Below are 19,417 nucleotides of genomic sequence, written 5' to 3'. Positions count from 1 at the left end.
TTCCCAGAATCAGTTTGTGTGTTTGTTTAGTTTCTCATGCTAGGTAAGTTTGAATTCCCATGGGCCAAAATTATATCTTGGCTAATATAGCTGCTAGATAGAGAAGTGGGTGGATTAAATCATGAAGTGCTAAACTTCCAAGTGTGAATGTTTTCATGTCCATTTATCATGTCCTGCTTCTGTTTCCTCTGTGGAACCCCTGTTGTTGTGACACTCTGGCCCACATTTAAACTCAATCAAAATAACCCTTACCTTCCATCTTAGAATCAATACTATGTATTGGTTCCAAAGCAGAAGAGTGGTAAGGGCTAGGCAGTGGGGTGTTAAGTGACTTGCCCAGGGTCACACAGCTAGGAAGTGTCTGAGGCGAGATTTGAACCCAGGACCTAACATCTCTAGAGGCCTGGCTCTCATTACACTGAGCCTCCTACTTTCCTCCAAAGAATTAATTTTTAAAAAATTTTCTATATTTGGCTGCTATTGGTAAGCATCTATAACATGATAATAGGTTTAATCTCAATGTCCCTCCAATAATGGCATAGTGAATGAAATCAGCCAGAATAAAAAAGTCAAAAACTCACCACTAGAGGAATCTTCTGTATGTTCTGATATTGTCCACAGTGTAAGACGCCTAGAATAATAAGGATAAAGAACTGTACTTCTCATAAAACACATATATGGGGAAAAGCATAAGAGGTTATTACAATGTCTTGTATTTGTGCAATACTTTAAAAATGTCACATCACTTTCATAAACATTGTCTCAGGTGATTCAAACAATAAACCCATTCAACAAACCCACTTGACAAGTAATGAAATAGAAGCAGAGAAGTTAAAACATCATGCATCATAGATAATCAATTTTTGAGGCAAGACATGAAATTAGGGACACTAATATTCATAGATCTCCACTTGCCAAAGACCATGATGTACATTTTTTTTATTTTGATGTCTCCACCAGACCACGTTGTTGTTCTGTGAACATTAGTTGGATGAGAATCACAAAAAGGGTAAATGAAGCCATGCATTTGTAAGAAGAGTAGCTGGCAAAAGTTAAGGAGAATTTTAATGGGGCCTCATTTGAAACATGTGAAATGATCAAGATGGCAGCCTAGAAGGAGCAGAAATTAAAACCTCTGAATACCCTTCCTAACTGATCACAAACTGAATGCTCCCAGGGGACTGAAAATCAAACTTAACTTTAAGAAGACAGAGCCAAGGAACAATCCTTCTGGACTTAATTCAAAAGGTACACCCCCCGAAAAGCTAGAATCTGAGACTACTCAGGTTTAAGGGGAAGACAGAAGGAAGGTCCCAGGACCCATCCCCCTTCCCAACCAGAGCACTGAGATTCCAGCAGCAGTGGGAACTTCTGGACAGTCAAAGGTGCTGGTCTGAAAGGCATAACTTGCAAGCAGGGCTGGCCAAGTTCAGAGCGTCCAACACAGACAGTGGGTAAGGAGCTAGAGAGGGAGAATAGACCTGGCAGCCTAGCCAGAGCTGTGGAGATCCTCCATATTTGCTCCAGCCTTCCATGAAGTTTTGGACTCAGAACACACCCAGCCCAACTAAGCTGAACTTAATCCCATCAAAAGTCTCCAGAAGGCAGGGAAGCCCAGGCTCCACACCCATCCTCATTGACTGCTGGACTTTAATCCAATCAAAAGCCTCCAGAGGACAGGGAAGCTGAAACCCCAACAATCCCCCAATATAGACTATACTGAGAGATCTCCTGTTAAAGCTCAACAAGGGGAGACTGACAGAAGCCCCCAAAACCAAAAAAATGAGAGGAGCAAGAGCACAGACAAATACAGGGAATAAAGAAGGGGTGAATTTGAGCAAACAACAGATGAGGCAAAGGAGGTGAAAGATGAGGTAAAGAGGATGAAAGACAACCTTCAAAGAAAATTAGACCAGAAGGAAAAGGATGACCAAAAATCCAGGGATGAAATCCAGTCTTTAAGAACCAGAATACGACAACTGGAATTAAATGACCTCATAAGGCAGCAGGACACTATAAAACAAAATGAAGAGAGTGAAAAAATTGAGGAAAATGTGAAGCATCTCATTCACAAAACAGACCATTTAGAAAATCTTTCGAGAAGAGACAATTTAAGAATCATTGGTATAATAGCACTGCTGGGTTTGTACCCCAAAGAGATAATAAGGAAAAAAAACTTGTACAAGAATATTCATAACTGCACTTTTTGTGGTGGCCAAAAATTGGAAAATGAGGGGATGCCCTTCAATTGGGGAATGGCTGAACAAATTGTGGTATATGTTGGTGATGGAATACTATTGTGCTAAAAGGAATAATAAAGTGGAGGAATTACATAGAGACTGGAACAACCTCCAGGAAGTAATGTAGAGTGAGAGGAGCAGAGCCAGGAAAACATTGTACACAGAGACTGATACACTGTGGTACAATAAAATGTAATGGACTTCTCCAGTAATGGCTTTACAATGCCCCTGAACAATCAGCAGGGATCTATGAGAGAAAAAAAAAAAACTATCCTCAAGCAGAGGACAAACTGTGGAAGTAAAAACCAAGGAAAAGCAACTACTTGACTACAGAGGTTGAGGGGACATGATCGAGGAGAGACGCTAAATGAGCACCCTAATGCAAATACCAACAACAAGGAAATCGGTTCAGAGCAAGGACATATGTAATACCCACAGAAATTGCGCATTGGCTAGGGGAAGGTTTGGGGGGGGGGGGAGGAAAAGAAAATGATCTCTCTTTTCAATGAATAATGTATGAAACTGACAAAATAAAATAATGTTTTAAAAACTAAAAAAAAAAAAAAGAATCATTGGTCTACCAGAAGACCATGACAAAAGAAAAAGCCTGGACATAATACTACCGGAAATTATTCAGGAAAACTGTCCCGATATCCTAGAACAGGAGGGGAAAGTAGAGATTGAAAGAATCCACAGATCACTTCCTGTATTTAATCCCCAACTGACAACACCCAGGAATGTTATAGCCAAATTCAAAAACTATCAGACCAAAGAAAAGATATTTCAAGCTGCCATGAAGAAGCCATTCAGATACCATGGAAACACAGTGAGGTTAACTCAGCATCTGGCTGAATCCACACTGAAGGACCAAAAGGCATAGAATATGATATTCTGGAAAGCAAGGGAACTAGGTCTACAACCAAGAATCAACTACCCATCAAAACTAACTATATTCTTACAGGGGAAATTATGGTCATTCAACACAATAGAATAATTCCAAGCATTCATAAAGAAAAGACCACACCTGAACAGAAAATTTGATGTCCAAGCACAGAACTCAAGAGAATCATCAAAAGGTAATTAAAAAAGAGGGGAAAAAGAAAAAAAACAAATTTTTAAGAGACTCAATAAGTTAAAATGATTTGTATTCCTATAAAATAAGAGGTCATTGGTAACTTTAAAACTGTTGCTATCACTTGGGCAGGTAGAAGAATTACACTTAGAGCGAACAGTGACAAACTGTATAGGATGAAATGTCAAGACATAAATAGGTATATAGATATATGCATGCATAAATACATATATGTGTGTGTGTGTGTGTGTATGTGTGTGTGTGTGTGTGTATAGGGTTTTCCACTATGATCAAGGATGGTTCAATATTAGGAAAACCATCCATATAATTGACAATATTAACAAGCAAACCAAAAACAATCACATGATTATCTCAATAGATGCAGAAAAAGCCTTTGATAAAATACAACACCCATTCCTATTGAAAACACTAGAAAGTATAGGAATAGAAGGGCCTTTCCTAAAAATACTAAACAGTATATATCTAAAACCATCAGCCAACATCATCTACAATGGGGACAAACTCGAAGCCTTCCCAATAACATCAGGAATAAAACAAGGATGCCCATTATCACCTTTATAATTTAACATTGTATTAGAAACACTAGCAGTAGCAATTAGAGAAGAAAAAGAAATTGAAGGCATTAAAATAGGCAAGGAGGAGACCAAGTTATTGCTCTTTGAGGATGATATGATGGTCTACCTAAAGAATCCTAGAGAATCAACCAAAAAGCTAGTGGAAATAGCCAACAACTTTAGCAAAGTTGCAGGATAAAAAAGAAACCCACATAAGTCATAAGCATTTCTATATATCTCCAACCCAGTTCAGCAGCAAGAATTAGAAAGAGAAATCCCATTTAAAGTCAGCCGAGACAATATAAAATACTTAGGAATCTATCTGCTGAGAGAAACACAGGAACTATATGAACACAACTACAAAACACTCTCCACACAATTAAAACTAGATCTAAACAATTGGAAAAAAATTGATTGCTCATGGGTGGGACGAGCTAACATAATAAAAATGACCATCCTATCCAAACTTATATATCTATTTAGTGCCATACCCATTGAACTACCAAAAAACTTTTTTACTGAATTAGAGAAAACCATAAGAAAGTTCATTTGGAAGAACAAAGGATCAAGGATATCCAGGGAAATAATGAAAAAAAAATACAAAGGAAGATGGCCTTGCAGTCCCAGATCTCAAACTATATTACAAAGCAGTAGTCATCAAAACAATTTGGTACTGGCTAAGAGACAGAAAGGAGAACCAGTGGAATAGACTTGGGGTAAATGACCTCAGCAAGACAGTCTATGACAAATCCAAAGACCACAGCTTTTGGGACAAAAATCCACTATTTGATAAAAACTGCTGGGAAAAATGGAAGACAGTGTGGCAGAGATTAGGTTTGGATCAACACCTCACACTCTACACCAAGATAAACTCAGAATGGGTGAATGCCTTGAATATAAAGAAGGAAACTATAAGTAAATTAGGTGAACACAGAATATCATACATGTCAGACCTTTGGGAAGGGAAAGATTTTAAAACCAAGCAAGACTTAGAAAGAGTCACAAAATTAAAAAAAATAATTTTGACTACATCAAATTAAAAAGGTTTTGTACAAACAAAACCAATGTAACTAAAATCAGAAGAGAAGCAATAAATTGGGAAACAATCTTCATAAAAACCTCTGAAAAAGGTTTAATTACTCAAATTTACAAAGAGCTAAATAAGTTATACAAAAAAATCAAGCCATTCTCCAATTAATAAATTAGCAAGGGACATGAATAGGCAGTTTTCAGATAAAGAAATCAAATCTATTAATAAGCACATGATAAAGTGTTCTAAATCTCTTATAATCAGAGAGATGCAAATCAAAACAACTCTGAGGTATCACCTCACACCCAGCAGATTGGCTAACATGACAGCAAAGGAAAGTAATGCATGCTGGAGGGGGGGTAGCAAAATTGGGACATTAATTCATAGTTGGTGGAGTTGTGAATTGATCCAACCATTCTGGAGGGCAATTTGGAACTATGCCCAAAGGGCGATAAAAGACTGTCTGCCCTTTGGTCCAGCCATTGCACTGCTGGGTTTGTACCCCAAAGAGATAATAAGGAAGAAGACTTGTACAAGAATATTCTTAGCTGCACTCTTTGTGGTGTCAAAAAATTGGAAAATGAGGGGATACCCTTCAATGGGGAATGGCTGAACAAATTGTAGTATATGTTGGTGATGGAATACTATTGTGCTCAAAGGAATAATAAATTGGAGGAATTCCATGGGGACTGGAAAAACCTCCAGGAATTGATGCAGAGTGAGAGGAGCAGAACCAGGAAAACATTATACACAGAGACTGATACATTGTGGTACAATTGAATGAAATGGACTTCTCCATTAGTGGCAATGCAGTGATCCTAAACCACTTGGAGGAATCTATGGGAAAAACCACTATACACAATCAGAGGAAACACTGTGGGTGTAAAAACTCTGAAGAAAAACAACAGTTTGAATACATGTATCAAAGGTATATGGTTGGGGATGTTGACTCTAAATGAACATCCTAGTGCAAACAACAACATGGAAATGGGTTCCAATCAAGGACACAAGTAATACCCAATGAAATTGCACGTTGGCTGTGGGAAGGGTGGGTGGAGGAAAGGGAGGGGAAATAAAGTTATTATTGTAACCCGAAAAAGAAAAGAAAAAAAAAAGAAACAGCCTAGTGACTACCATATTAGGTCTACTTTTTGTCAGTAACTAATCTCTGCTGCTATACCACAGCTAGCAGTTGGTATAGGCTGACCATAAAACTTATTACAGGCATGAGTGGCAGCTTCTGTCAGGTACTCATTATGAAGAGATGGGATTAGCACTAAGGAGATATGATTAAAGAACCAGTGAACTCCTTCTCCTTCTGGACCACCCTCCCCTGCATGCTAAAGTCAAACAAGGTTAAACTATGGCATTACTTCAGAATGACTATTAGTGACTGATCTTACACAAAATCTCCCCTTTCATGCTAACAATACCCATGTTAGCAACACAACTGGATCTCCATCATTTCCCTATCCTCAACTGCATCACCCCAATCTCTGCTGCTTATGCAAAATCAATTTAAATAAGCTTTAGTGGCTATAAACTAGGAAACAAACTTACAACAAGAAAGTAAAATGAGACCATGAGTGTTTTTAAAAATCCTAATCCCATCTTTCTTCAATGTCATAAAATTTAAACAATCTTATTTAAGTAGAATCACAATTGCATATATCCCTTAAGGAGGTAAATCTTCTTAAAATAGGCTATGTGGGGGGCAGCTGGGTAGCTCAGTGGATTGACAGCTAGCCCTAGAGATGGGAGGTCCTAGGTTCAAATCTGACCTCAGACACTTCCCAGCTGTGTGTCCCTGGGCAAGTCACTTGACCCCCATTGCCTAGCCCTTACCACTCTTCTGCCTTGGAGCCAATACACAGTATTGACTCCAAGACAGAAGGTCAGGGTTTAAAAAAAAAATAGGCTATGTGGTTAAATTAAATCAAGATATAGATTAAACAACATATAGGGCTTACTATGTATTAATTTGAGAGGGGAGAATTACATATTACCATGGGCCACCAAGAAAATTCAGGATAAACACCATGAAATGAAAACCAATAATTATCATCATCATCAGTATTAAATATCATAAAGCCTTGTAATCCACTTAAAATATCCATTTAATCAGCACATTTTATCTTGAGTCCCAGATGACCTAGGTAGTAGTTTGGTATTTGGTAACATTTTCCTTTGGATATTACAGAATAGGACTTATCTTCAGGGCAACTCTCAATGAGGCTTCTCCTAAAAGATCTGCTTCTTTAGGTTCAAGTCACTTGTAAAGATTTCTGAGTAATTCTGCTGATATCTGCCAGTAACTAGACTCATTTTTGATTTAGTACAACAACCTAAATTTTTTTTTATTAACTAGTTCATATAGTAAGAGCTATACTAACTAAAATATCTCTATCTTTCTATCTTATCTTCTTATGGATTTAAACCTATTAACAACAGAGCTATAATAAGAAATTCAGAACTTGTAATTCATCTGAAACATCAGAGAATTTCAATTTTAAATACCACTAGCTCTTTCTACCTTTATGCAAACCCTGTATCTGATATGAACAATGTCATTTTTAGGTTGAAGGAAGGATTCTTGCCCTAGAAAATTAGACTTCTGTCCCTTAATATTATCATACAAGGATTTCAAAAATAGAAAAAAGGATCTAATTTAAAATTCATCATATTATTAATACAATAGTAAGAAATACATTGTGCAACAAGAAATAATGAGGTGATTTCAGAAATTCAGATTTCAGGGTGATTTCAGAAAAATCTGGAAAAACTTACATAAACTTGCAGTGGGATTTTTGGTTTAGCTGGGCAGGAGGAAACCACAAGTCACTTAGAAAAAGGAAGGAAGGAATTATTTATTACACACAGACCCAGACAGAATGGTTCCTCAGGTCTGGGCCCCAAGGCAAGGGGCTCTGGCTATTTTATACATAATCAGGGGTTCCTATGGAATCATGATACATATACAATCAGGGCTTTCTATGGGTTTCCATGGACTATAAACAAAAACATGGTTGGGCAAGTATGGACATCAGAACAGGCAAGTGAAGGCATAAAGAAATGTGGGTTCAATCAGGCAGGAAATGTTTACACCTATATCTAGAGGTACCACTGGTGGGGGGACTGAGGAGGATTTTTCCATTACATTCCCTACTTATGAAGCCCCCTAGAGAGTCAAAGGGTCTCATTATCCTCCAGGGATTGATAAGTTGACCAAGGAAAAAACAGTGCTTCTAGTGACCTGAGCAACAATCTTGTCAAGAAGCTGAGAAAACATCTTAAAGACACAGGGACCAATGAAAACCACCACTACAGTGACAGAGAGGGAGCCCAATAGTGGGGTGAGTCACGACCAGATGGATGAGGAGGGGGAGATGTGGTCACTTGTAGGGTAGAGAGGGCAGAGGCGACTTCTTGCATTTCCATACATAGCTCATAGGAGAGCTGGTAGAAAGTAGTCAGGGACAAGGAGAGTGGCCAGAAACCCCAGTGGCTGTGACAAGGATGTGACAAGCTAGAATGGGGAACACAGCCCAGCTCTACTAGTGCCTGATGTCCTAGCTGGGGGCGGGGGGTGAGGGGGAACAACAACACAGAGAGCAGGATCTACGTAAACAGATACATGGGGAAGGAGGAAAACTACTAAAAGGGGTTGCAACTGGTCCTTGGGGAAACATTCTCAGGCATATTGGTTGACCAGGAAGGCAGAGAATGAACTGTTAGAGGAGGAGATAGAATGAGCAAAAAGGAACTTCATGGAAATCATTCAGAAACTGGTTAATGACCAAGGAGCTTATTTTTAAGTTTGAGTCAATGTTTCAACTGCATGTCCCTGGAGGCCCAAGTAAGGCTTTCCCAGGAAGGCCATATCCCAGGGGTAGTTTCCCAGAAGTCACAGAAATGGGGGCTCCTATGCTCTGGTGGGAGTTAGGACCCATGACCGAACCAGGATATATATATATGAATATGAATATTTTTTTTCCTGACATGACAAATCTCAGTTCCTTCACACACTAATGGTCACACACAAATGGTCACAAACACTTGTAAACTACTAGTTATCAAATGTAGCAATGCACACACAAAATCTGAACAGTTTTCTTAGTTCAGCTCTCCAGAGTCTTTGTTCTGTGAGACTGCCGGTGCAGGAAGATAAAATATTACAGATATTATATATCAGGACCTGCCTTCTAGTGGAACAGGAGACCTTTCAGAACCTACAGAAACACTGATGTTAACAAAGTCCACATCCTTGACTTCAAACTGGTCTGTGGACAGACATTCAGCACTCATCTGCCTCTGTTGTTCATAGCCTGGTAGGATGGTCAGGAACAGGGGTTACAGTCCATTTTTCCACTGGTTCAGGGTCAAAGTCCACTTGTAATTGGTTCATCTCTCTTGGTGGTGGAATCATGTCTTAACACCTGTAACCTTAAGAGAAGTAGGGGTGACAGGGATAGCAGTGTGCAGCCCTGTCTAAATAGGTTTGAGTGCTTCCTTTTCCAGTTAGGTTCCAGACTTAAACTGGGTCTCCTGTCTGGTAGGGATGAACGAGGTTCCCTAGTGGTATGGGCTCCCATTCTATGGAGACTTGTCTAATTGACTTATCCTGAGTGGCTTCACCAAGAATTCAAGTGTTCCCTGTATGAAGTTTACATTTAATACCTAACCTTTTGGGTAACCCCTGTATTACTGAGGTCACAAAGGCCATTCCATTGTCACTGTCTATGGTGAGGGGCAGACCATAGGACAGAAAGATTTCTCACATGAGTGCTCTGTTGACTTCTCTGGCTTTCTCAGTTCTAGTGGTAAAAAGACTAGCCTAGAAACCAAAATGATGACATTTATATCAATCCACAAGAATTTATCAAGTATTCAATATGTACCACTTTACAGTTTTTAAATGTTTTACATTCATTATTTCATTTGAGTCTCATAACAATCATATGAGATAGGTACTGAAAAATCCTATTGTCCTTTTAATGGATGAGGTAACTGATGATCAGAAAGGTTGTTACTTGCTAAGGGTCACAGAGAGAATTAGAATATCCATTTTCCTAACTCCACAATCATTAGTTTATCAACTTTGCTAGGCTTCCAGGCTAATCCCTTAGACCAGAAAAGTCCAGAGATCCAGGTTCAGTTCTAGTGGGAATGTGCTTCAATATACCTCATTTCCCCCACCTTAACAAGACTACTGCCATCTGTAAAAAGGGTCAGTGAGATCAGGGTGGGTGGAGTAAACTTCTCCAGTTATTTTTGCACAGTGTGAAGATTGGATTTGGCTATCTCCTGATTGTAACAATGAAGGTACTTAGCTCTTCCTTGATAGTGAAGATAAAATTGTAATCCCCAGTCTATTTTTAGATTTTAATCCCCAAAGTATTAACTCAGCATTTAAAGTAGATCTACCCATTTTAACTACAAAAAGGTGTTAACTAACCACAAAAAGGTGTTAACTAACAACAAAAGGTGTGACACCCATTTCATCCATTGAATGAGCAGTCCTGGAGAGGAGTATCTGCTGTGATTGGTAGACGTGAAACTTTAGGGGAGGTGACACAAGAGAAAAAGGTCTTTAAATAGAGGAAACAGAGGCACCCAAGGATCGATAGATCAAGATCATTCAGTCACTTGGAGTTGAACTGGAAGAAGACACTTGGAGTTGGAGCGAAGAGAGGAGAGAGTAGAAGACAGACATTCAGACTTGGAGTGAAAACACTTGACTGTGGAACTGGACCCCTGGAGGAACTCATGCAGGAGACCTCAGACTGCTTTCCTTTTAGACAGTCACCATGGGGAGTGAAAGGCTAACTTAGTTTCCTTGCCTTTCTGTAGGTGTGAACCTCCGAGAAAGGCCCATCATCTTGAGACTCCTTTCCCCCTGACTGATGCCTTAAAATTTCTAAATGGTTTCATGGAAGCCAGAGCGCGCTCTCTCTCTCTCTCTCTCTCTCTCTCTCTCTCTCTCTCTCTCTCTCTCTCTCTCTCTCTCTCTCTCCCCCCCCCCTTTTCTCTCTTCCTTAAATTCTTAAATCTTCCTCTATTGTAAAATAAACTACCATAATTCCATTTATTTGAGTAATTCATTTTGGGATTTAGAAATTAAATCCCTGGTGGCCACAAATTAAATATTAAGCCCAACCATAAAAATTAATAAATCTAACAACAGTTACAGTCTGGGGTCCTAGGGTCTGCTGATAGGAGGGAAACAGCATTCAGGCTTGTAACTATTTCCACCTGAATTCAGTGATCAGCTTCTTTTGACAAGGAACACTGTGGCAGCAAAAGCACAGGGACAAAGAGGTTAATTAAAGTCTCTGGTGACATCTGGGAGGCCCAAGGCAGGAGACTGCCTTTAGTGACTTTTGGTCCTTGGGGACACCAGTTCAAGTAAGCTGCTTAGGCATCTCCTTGAGACCCCTGCAGCAAATTGAGTAGTGCCACCTTGACCCTTTCCAGGGCTCACTTCAGGTGGGGCTCCCTTGGATTACCTGAGTTTCCTACCAGACTCTAAGGAAGTAAGGAACAAAGGACCTCTGGAAAACTCTGGAGAGGTAAGATTTATGGTTACCCAAGTAACCAGGCTTGTCATGAGATAGAAGGAGAGATTGACCACCCCTCATAGGTCAGGTTTTCTGGAATTCAGTAGTTCAGGTTTTTCAGGCCTAGTGAAAAGACAGATGGAGAGACTGATAACCTCTCAGTCCAGGATTCCCCTGGGGAAGGGAAAGTAATGTGTATGTGTACATATCTGAGTGCTTGCTGTGATAACCTCTGAGTGCTTGTGGGTGCAGGTGTCTGTGTGAGACACCATTCATATTAGAAATGGGTGAGTCCCTATCTAAACCCAATATCCTGTCCTGTACAATCAAGAACTTCTAGAAAGGTTTTAAGACAGATTATGTGGCCAAGACATCCCCCAGTCAGCTTTGCATTCTTGCACCTTGTTAGAGATAGCTAGAAAAAAACTGACAATCTGCAGCCAGATGCCTAAAAGAAAAGGAAAAAAAAAATTCCCAAACCTGCTCAGGAGGTTCTGTGACTAGCCAACCATGACAAGCAATCAAGAGAAACCAGTCATTATAATCTAGTGAAAACTTAACTCTGCAATTAGTGGAGATTTAACTCTGCATACTGCTGAGAAACCCGGCACTGAAAGAATGAATGCCTCAAAAGGTTGAAGGCCAAAACTCTGAGTGGCCTCTCTAAACCTAGAAATGCTGCTTAACAGTTAGGACCACCCTCCACTATTCCAGAGCCAGCCAGATTGGATTCTGGTTAGGTCAGACCAGATTTGGCGAAACTTGGCCTTTGAGAACCCATAGTCTTAATAGAAGTGGCAAACCAACCAATGATTTTCATGGTGGACATGGAGGCAGAGTCAAACACCCCCATAGTTCCACTTATTGGAAAACTGCCAACTACATTGGAGCGCATGAGCTTGAGACACTGCTAGCAAAAGCAGAGCTGCAGGGCGAGGAGGGGGGAGAGAATGAAATCTGATTCCCCTGTTGGGCAGAGATCTTCTCTCAAAATTAGAGCCAGTAGCTCCACCTGAAGCCAGTTCTAACCCTGTTTAGTATCATGATTTCTGTACACAGAGAAGAGGAATGGAGAATTTACCTCTCTCCTTCCTTCAGTCCGGGCTAAAGACTCCCCTCTTGATTGCCCCTTTGATTACAGACCTCAAGCCCAAGGTAATACCGATGAGGCAGAGACAATATGCTCTACCCGTCCAGGTCAGACAGGGTATAGAAGAACAGAAGTAATTTCCTGCAAATCATCCTAGCACAGCCCTTCTCCTTTCGGTGAAAAGGCAGACAATCCCTCACTAGCCCTGAATCTGATCCCTTGGCCTGGGGCCCCAAACATCAGACTGCCCTCACAGACCAAACTTCACCTAGCACAGGCTCCCATCCTGGGTCTACTAGACATCACCAGAAACTTTAATCCCTTCACAGCTGAGAGTCCTGACCCAACCTGGTCTCATCTGGCTGGCATCCCTGTTCCTGTGCTCTCACCACCACAGTGCTCCTTGCCAAAAGACCCAAGCCCTCAGATTGCGACTATGCAGAAATGAGGGAATTTCACTCCAGCCACTCTGATCTCACTGTCTTACTTTTTTATGGATGGCAGTAGTCTCATTAAGAGAGGGGATGAGGTATATTGAAGGCTCCCCCCACTAGAACTGAGCTGTATCTCTGGCCTTTTCTGGTCCAAGGGGTTAGCTGGGAAGCCTGGCAGTGTTGATAAAATACTGACTGCAGAATTAGGAAGATGGGAGTTCTAACTCTATTTGTGACCTTCAGCAAGTAACTGAATTTGTCTGATCATCAGTTACCTCATCCATAAAAAGGATAATAGGATTTTTCAGTGCCTACCTCAAGGGATTGTTATGAGGCTCAATGAAATACTGAATGTAAGACATTTTAAAAAACTGTAAAGTGGCACATATTGAATACTTGATAATTTCTTGTGGATGGGTATAAGGTTCTGTATAATCTAAATTTTTGGATTTCAAGAATGACTGCTAAAATGTAAATGTGTATTAAAAGTGACCATGTGTATAAGTGAAATTTGATTCTGTCTCCTCACAAACAATTTATGATTTATATTGTAAACTAATGTTTGAGGTGAATTGAATATGAAAATGTACAAATGATATTATGTGTATTCTCTGGATTATCTGGATATTATGAGGATAAGGCAATTGTTAATAAGACTGATGATCTGGACACTTCTGAGGAGGAAAAAATGGTACCTGTTATGATGGATTTAAGCAAGTAAGTGTTTCATCTCCCTCTCTTACCATAAAGGAGGGACAAGTTGTATAATAACCCTGTGTATTCTCAGAGAAGTGGATAAATGTATTTTCACTATAGTAGAGCAAAAGTTAAGGAGCAGATAATTCATCTGTAAACTAGTAAGATTTTGAGAAGCCATCAGAGTGAGTAAATAAGTGAAACAAAAAAATTTGTTTGAATTATCTGGAACCTTTGGGTAATGAGAATGGCTTCAAGCTCTAAGGGATAAGATTTGTCATTTATGGTGAAAGGCTTTTGGGACCTCAAATGAGTCTGTTATGTAAAGTCCAATTAAAGATCTTTTCCCTGGCCTTTTCCTTCTATGCCAAATTCCCATAATCAGCACATAATGCCAAACTGTGATTAGGATTTCAAAGTGTTAGCTCCAGCTAACTGGGGTTTGTTAACCAATGACCTGTGTTTGCAGCCTTAATTTACCAGAAGTGAAGCGTGAATATTGGGCTTAGAAATATGACTCAGGGGGGCAGCTGGTTAGCTCAGTGGATTGAGAACCAGGCCTAGAGACGGGAGGTCCTAGGTTCAAATCCGGCCTCAGCCACTTCCTAGCTGTGTGACCCTGGGCAAGTCACTTGACCCCCATTGCCTAGCCCTTACCACTCTTCTGCCTTGGAGCCAATACACAGTATTGACTCCAAGACAGAAGGTAAGGGTTTAAAAAAAAAAAAAGAAATATGACTCAGAGGTTTCTGGACCTCTTTCAAAACCTAGGGTAGAGAAACCTATCTATCTGTTTCTATCTGTTGCTCCAGTTTTTGCCTCAGCCCTGGCTTCTGCCTCAGGGCCTGACCCTCCCCCTTGTGCTAAAGAGGTGAGGAATGATGAAGGGGCATGGGCTTTCCCTAGACACCCCAAAACTCCAGATTGTGTGCCAGGTTAGAGTGTACATAAAAGTAAATCTAGCGATTGAAGTCTGTCACTCTTGACAAAGGCAACTGCTCCAGATCCAGGACTTCACCTTAAAGCTCTCCTACAATAGGAACATTTGATAAGGCAATTAGACAAGTCCACAAGGCAGTCCTGGAATAGGAACCCATACCACTAGGAAACTCCATTCATAGACCTAGTTTAAGTTAACTTAAGGAACTCCTTCAACATCTCTTAGGGTTACAGGTGTTATGACAAGTGGACAAGTGGACCATGACCCTGAGTCAATGGAAAAGTAGACTGTGACCCTGAACCAGTGGACAGGTGGACTATGACCCCTGTTTCTGACCATATCACCAACAGAGGTAGATGAATGCTGAATACCTGCCCACAGACCAGTCTGAAATCAAGAATGTGGACTTTCTTCTGAACCCTATTCATCTCGCTCCTCCTAAGGACACTAGCAGACCTGCCTCTCCAGAAGGTTTTTGTTCCCCTAGAAGGAAGATCCTGATATTTGACGCCTGTGGCATTGGAAGTCTCTCAGAACAGAGATTCTGGAAGGCTTTTCCTATATCTTTGATGGCAAACCTATGACATGTGTGTCAGCACTGACATGGTTACTAGACTAGCCATTTTTTATGATGCACGGCCACATGAGGGCTTAGTGCACCTAGGGTCCAGGAGCCGCCCAGGGAGCCACATGTTGGCAGTGGTAGCTGTGGCCATGTCCTGACCAGGGAGTGGGCTGCTACATGATGGCCGCAGGGGTAGGAAGACGAGCGGTGAGCAGCATGCGCCAGGCAGCTAGGGTGCATGGGGCTCCCGTGGGGGCAGGGAGTTAGAGTGTGCACAGAAGCCGGTGTGGGCAGGCAGGCTGGCAGGTGGCAGCAGCTGCTCTGGCAACACCCCTGAGGCAGATGGCTGGGGAGGGGTGGGAAGGGCTGGGCAGGGATGGCCACCAGAAGACTGGGTTGGGCTCTGGCCCATATGCAATTAAGTGCCTGAAACAGATTACCAGACACTTTTAGCACCCTGAAAAAATATAGGAATGGCTTTACTCACAATTTTTCCCTCTATGTACTTTTGTGAGGCCTTATTCTCAGTGTTAAATAATATCAAAACCAACAAAAGAGACAGATTAACAGAAGAAGTTAGTAGCACTTGCTTGGGCTTGAAGTGTACAAAATAACAACCTTCAATTTAAGATTGAGCCAATGAAATTCAGCAACAAAAAAGTCACTAATAGGCAGATTAGTCAAAGAATTTCCCCTCCCCCTCACTTATCTTAGTTCAAGGCACCCCACAGAAGTTAAATATTATCAAGATCAACAAAAGAAACTGACTAACAGTTGAACAAAGAATTCACTAAGCAGGCAAGTTAAATAATTAGTTTTTGGTTTATTACAGTTATATATTACAATTATACATTTTTGTTATTTAAACTATAAATATCACAAAATTATGTTTTTTTTTTCTCAAAGTGACACACCACCCGAGTTATGCTCGGTTTTTTGGCAAATTTTGACACACCAAGCTCAAAAGGTTGCCCATCACTGCCCTATATACTTCTGTCCTGGTCCTGTTCTAGGCCATAATTCCCACCAGAGTGACACATGGGAAAATGTATATTGACACTCTCAGACATAAGAGCAGGCTCACTATCCAGCTCAGCATGACCAATGAGACCTGCAAACTTTTTGCCTATAACTTTCTTTATCTGATGATAGAGGACTATGACACACCCCACAGTGAAACTATGACCCAATGAGTAAATTTAATCTCCTTGTTCCTTACCCACAAGTTTCAGAGGCAGACTTAAGAGTTTTAGAGACAGACTCGAAATATCAGAAAAAGGCTTCACCAAAGCCCTAGAGCACCTGTTACTGTTGTCCCTGCTCCTGCTATCACTCCTGACTCTCCAATATGGCATCTTATGTGTTGACCTGCCATGTGTTGACCTGAGGAACATCTTTATGGTCCTTAACCAGGTTTTGAATATCTCCTGGGGAGGTCCCTTCTACTGGTTTTGCCTCCTCCTCCAACACAGTGTTCTCTCAGCCTTACCAAACTGCCCAAGAATGCTTCCCTGAATGATGGGTACAACCCTGTCTAGTGGTTTTCCACCTCCCCAAGGCCTCAGTATATACAGATCCTGTTTTGTGGATCCTAGACCTACCTGGAGGATAGGGCTGGTATGCCCTATCCACTTTCTACTGGCTCTCCTATGAACTGAGTGTTGAAATGCAAGAGGCGTTTCAGACCTCTCCACCCTCCAAGCCCAACTGAACTCCCTTGCCCAGGTGGTCATGGTACTTGCCTTTTCCTTGGAAAAGAGTGTTGCTACTATGTCAACCAGTCGGGCATGATCAAGCAGAGAGTCCATGATTTCTATCTAATCCTGGGCCCGTGACCTTCTTTTTCTCCCCCACTTGGTGCTGGCTCATTCCGCTATTAGGTCCCCTCTCCATATCATGGTAATGGCTCTCATTGGCCCCTGTGCTCAGGCCACAATGACCACTTTTTCAGTTTAATAAACTTGTCAGCTCCTGGAGGAGGATGGATGAGGCCCCTTGATTAATTTTAAAGAGGGCTCATGAGGGGGGAATGTAGTGGAAAATCCTCAGATCTCCCCCTTAGGGACCCCCTTATGTTCTAAGAACTGGCTTTGTGAGGCTGACACACCCAGAAGCTTTATATAGACAGGATGAGCAATGACCCCTTTTCCCCCTGAACCTGCTGGAACTCCAGAACAAAGCAAGTGGTTCCACTTCATAGGACACTGTTACTTCCCATGCTATGACCTGACAAATCAAAGATGAAGAGATGTTCTGGACTTATATTGTCTGTACCCATACTAAGGACTATACAAGCCTGAAGCCTCCTCCCCCTTAACTCCCCTTGAACAATGCTACAACAGGATGAAGCCTCTTGAAATAATACTGTAACAGGATGTAGGGCTGCTCCCTCTATTCCATCCAATCAGGTAACACACATACACATACACACACACACACACACACACCTGCATGTGTCTCTAATCATGTAACCTTCTTCTTTTTGCCCTTCATGTGTCATGTTTCTTGGAAACCCTCCATGATTGATAGTGTATAAAATAGCCAGAGCACTGAAACTTGGGGCCCAGAACTTAATAAATCTCCTTCCTTTCTGCTTCTAAGTGACCTGTGGTTTCCCCTCACCTGGCTATACAGAAAATTCTGTAACAATATTATGATCCAAGACAACTCCAAAGGGCTCATGACAAAAAATGCTATCTACTCCAAAGAAATATGGATTGAAATCTGAATGCAAATTGAAGTATACCATTTTCACTTTTTTTTCCCCACAGGTGGTTGCTTCTTTTAAATATATGTCTTCTTCCACAACATGAAGCACATGTATGACATATATTAGATTGCTTACTGTCTCTGAGAGGGGTAAGAGGAGAGAAAATTTGGAAATCAAATTTAGAAAACAAATGTTAAAAATATTTTTACATGTGTAAAAATTAAATTATGTCTCTAATAATAAAAATATTATATTTTTAGAGGTTTATTAAGGATTATTAGAAATCAAGGATACAAAATAAAGACCACATGCCCGTGGCTGATTAGCCAATTCAGAATCCCTGAGCTTAGCTTACCACTAACTTCCTACATCATTGCAATGACAGAGAACAGAGAGAGAGGGAGGCGATACTGCCAGTTAAATACAAATTGTGATCTTGCCCAGCTGGAGACTCAGGTGAGATTATAGGGAATTCTAGGAAATACTAAGGACTTCTGGGGATTGAAGTCTAGGGTTCAAAATCTCCATTTTTACATTCCCCTCTGAGACCAGAGGAAGACTAGTCTCTCTGATGGGTCTTGTAAACATACCAGGTAGGAAATTACAATAACTTAAGGATAAGAGGAAAAGAGAACAAAAACAATAATTGCTGGCACATTGACAAAAAGTCAGTTAAGGGCAGTCCCCTTCAGCATAAGAGTATACATACAAAACAATTGCATTCAAACCCCACACAGTTCAAATCACCATATCCCAAAGTTCACTCTGGATCTTCTGGTGCAGTTTGTGGTCTGTGGAGGCATTTTCACGGTGTCTTCTCCAAACAGTTCACTTTCTGGATTCAGAAAGGTAGCATGTTTCTTAACCTAAAATTACTCTCAAAAGGAATTTAAACTTTGCAATTTAAAAGAATGATATTTTATATACACCCCCCTGAAGAAGGTGATTGAAAAACATAGGGATCACTTAGGGATGCATGGCTGAGTTATGAAGTATATGAATCAATTGGAAGAGAAATCAAAAACATAAAAAAAATAAAAAAAGATAATTCCTAGGTGAAATATAGACTATCAAAGTCTTACATGTAAAAATTCTAAGTAATGGAAAAATAATTCTATAACAGGTCCTTGAATCAGGGCCCAATTAAAATGATTTTAGCATTAAACATTTACCCAGTCAGTAGCCAGGACTACAGAAAGTTGTCACATTATGAAAGACAGGAAAGGGACTAGATTATAGGAGCCAGGTAAGAGCCAAATTTGAGATACTTGGTAGAATGTGGAAAAAGGAAGACCTGCCTTTAACACATGTTAAGCAGCCGCAACCTCAAACCCCAAACATGTGCAAGTCCTCTTGCCTTGGCTCAAAATTACATCAATCCCACAAGGATTGGTTGGTCTCTTTGACCTTGTGCTTGATTTAAACTATGTAGTTTAGCTTTGTGCTTCTTTGGCACTAAGCAATGGCTCTTTTTGTATTCTCTTGTCCTGGAAGACAGAATCATTAAG

Source organism: Monodelphis domestica, chromosome 4 (genome assembly GCF_027887165.1).
Source record: "Monodelphis domestica isolate mMonDom1 chromosome 4, mMonDom1.pri, whole genome shotgun sequence".
In the NCBI taxonomy this organism is placed as follows: Eukaryota; Metazoa; Chordata; class Mammalia; order Didelphimorphia; family Didelphidae; genus Monodelphis; species Monodelphis domestica.
This window is presented reverse-complemented; position numbering follows the sequence as displayed.